At 36.7% G+C, this 3,194-nt stretch overlaps 1 pseudogene; it reads left to right on the plus strand.

Moving 5' to 3' along the window:
- The first annotated feature begins 2,112 nt into the window (after positions 1 to 2,112).
- On the plus strand, positions 2,113 to 2,838 carry LOC116627996 (annotated as a pseudogene).
- Positions 2,839 to 3,194: the final 356 nt, after the last annotated feature.

The following is a 3,194-nucleotide window of genomic DNA, read 5'->3' on the forward strand; positions in this document are numbered from 1 at the left end:
ATACAGACACATGTTGGTACTATATTATATTTATATTTTAAATGGGGTTGTACAGGTATATTTAAATTGTAATTATCATTCAAGGTAAACTCATTGTAAATTATACATCATTTATGAATTTTATTTTCAAGAATATTATTACTCATTTTGGGTGTAAGTACTAATAAAAGAGAAAATGTATATATTTTTTTAAGTTTACATTGACCCAAACAACAATAAATTACATTGTTTTACTTCTTTTCATTCAACTCATGTTTTTGCTCAAACTTTAGGAATTAGATTAGTTCATAGAAACATATTATGTTTCAATTTTACTTATTAATTTATTTTTCTAATTTTGTAAATATTACATATATTGCTATAAGAAAAGGTAAACAGAAAAAAACACTATAAAATATAATACAAAATTAAATTTATATTTGCCTGCCACTGTGAATAAAACCTAAAATTCTTATGATTTTAGTTTGCAAAACATTTTCATATAAAGCAGTCAGATGAATATTGAGAGCAAGAATTGACAGAAATAATCTTTCAAAATAATTTACATTTGGAGGATTGGTTTTATAGGTAAACGATTACCAATTACTTATAAATATACTGAAAACTAAAATTAAACTTTACTTTCAATTGTGGCTGTTTTGGCATGAGCATGAGCATAATCTACTATTCTACTTGTTTCAAAGTATTATAAATTCTATCAGATTTTAATTTTACTCAGTAAGAATATAACAAAGAAATAATTTACAATCTCTGTTTCTCATTTATTTCTACTAATTACAACCCAACAAGGGTAATATTCTTGGTTCTGTAGATAACCTAAAGAAATGTAAACTACAAAGATTCTAGAATCTAGGTGTTTAGAAAAAGTGAATGAAAATAGAAATATGTCAAAAACAAGTGCCACAAGGAATGGATAGCACTGTATTTTATTACTTTATAATTGATAATTACAATCAATAATTGCTTAAATAATCAGAGTAAGGGATGAGCACTATATGCAGTATTTTTATTTGAAGACTTTCAAGATGATAAGACTTCAAATAGTTCCTAAATAGAACATTGTTTATTTTGGAATGTGGAAGTTTGTGCTGGGGAAACACAAGCCTAGGCAGGAGAGAGAAATAACTATAGTATAAAGGAATAGACACTTCTAAAATAAAAGTAAGTATAAAGCATATGTACATTAAATTCTATAAACAATCTCTTGAAGAGAAGAGGAAAATGAAATGAAAATGAATACAGAACTCAGTTTAGGAGAGATTGAGTGATTTGCCAAAGAATACCATTAAGGGTAAAGTAACAGGGTCAGAACAGTATTTCAGAAGATGAGTTCTTAAAGAGGAGTAGAGGGGCACCTGGGTGGCTCAGTCAGTTAAGCGTCCACCTCTCTGTTTCAGTTCAGGTCCTGATCTCAGGGTCATGAGATCACCCCGAACCGGGCTCCGTGCTCAGCCCCGAGTTCTTGAGATTCTCTCTCTCCCTCTGCCTCTGCTCCTCCTCCTCATGTTCTCTCTAAATAAATAAATAAATAAATAAATCTTTTAAAAAGTAAAATAAAAAGTAAAGATGACTAGAAGTGTAGTTTAGTGCTATAGCATTTAATATAATATTTCTTAAAATGGGTTTACAGAAGTCTTTTGGGGGCACCTGGGTGGCTCAGTCGTTAAGCATCTGCCTTCGGCTCAGGTCATGATGCCGGGGTCCTGGGATTGCGCCCAGCATGGGGCTCCCTGCTCATCAGGAAGCCTGCTTTCCCTCTCCCACTCTCCCTGCTATGTTCCCTCTTCACTGTGTCTCTCTCTGTCAAATAAATAAACAAAATCTTAAAAAAATAATAATAATAAGTCTTTTGATATCTATTTCAAAAAGTAGTTTCTGGGGCGCATTTTCGGCTGGTTTGATTCATCCATTTTGAAGAGACGGGGAAGCGGGGGGCTCGTCTGATTAAGGGGCCTTGAACCAAGAAGCAGCGGAGTTTGAGAAGCCAGCAGCTCGGGTTTGGAGGCAGGGGCCCATCCGCGAAGTTGGGGGTTGGGGTGGAGCGCGGAGCACGCGGGGTGGGGGTGGTCCTGGTCTTTGGCTTCTCAACTCGGTCCTGTTTCAACAGAGAACATGTCTGGGCCTGTCAGAAATAGAAAGGTCATTGATTATTCAGTTTCAGGAATCTGATGATGGTGATGAAGGTTATGGAAGAGATTCAGGCCCTCCAGCTAAGAAAATTCGGTCATCTCCTCGGGAAGCTAAAAATAAGAGGCGATCTGGAAAGAACTCACAGGATAGTGGCGACTCTGAAGAAAAAGATGTGAAAACCAAAAAGGATGATTCTCACTCAGCAGAGGACAGCGAAGATGAAAAAGGAGATCATAAAAATGTGCGCCAGCAACCGCAGGCGGCCTCTAAGGCAGCTTCTAAACAGAGAGATGCTCATGGAAGATGTGGGCAGTGAAGAAGAGCAAGAAGAGGAGGATGAGGCACCATTCCAGGAGAAGGATTCCGGCAGCGATGAAGACTTCCTAATGGAAGACAATGATGATAGTGACTATGGCAGTTCAAAAAAAAAAAAACAAAAGGATGGTTAAGAAGTCTAAACCTGAGAGAAAAGAAAAGAATATACCCAAGTCCAGGCTAAAGGCCACAGTGATGCCAAGCCCTGTGAAATGCAAAGGGAAGGTGAGTCACCCCACAGCTTCAAAGGCATCAAAGGAAAAGACTCCTTCTCCCAAAAAAGAAGACTAGGAACCAGAAAGCCCTGCAGAAAAGAAGCCCTCTGCAAGACCTCCACCTGAGAAACTGGGGGAGGAAGCATCTGAAGATGAAGCTCAGTCTGGGGAGGATTAAAAAGTGATGACGGTTTGGGGAGAGATTTTATTTAAAAAAAGAGAAAAAAAAAAGAGAAGAAAAAGGGAAAAAAAAGAAAACCTACTTAAGACAGAACATGGTTTTGGCTGTGGCTTGACTCATGGGCTTTCAATGCCTTTTTTCCTTTTCTTGAAAATAACATTCTCTCTCTCTTTTTTTTTAAGAAAACCATTGTAAGTTTAATTTACCTTTTTGTCTATTGGTCCTCTCTTTGCCATCACCCCTCTTTCCCACCCCTTTCCAATGAAAGCCATGTCAAAATAATCACTGGATTGACTGCTTCACCTTTTTATTTTTAATGGAAGGTATACCACAGTTGTAAAGCAGTAAGATTT

Source organism: Phoca vitulina, unplaced genomic scaffold, assembly GCF_004348235.1.
Source record: "Phoca vitulina isolate PV1807 unplaced genomic scaffold, GSC_HSeal_1.0 scaffold3, whole genome shotgun sequence".
Lineage (NCBI taxonomy): Eukaryota > Metazoa > Chordata > Mammalia > Carnivora > Phocidae > Phoca > Phoca vitulina.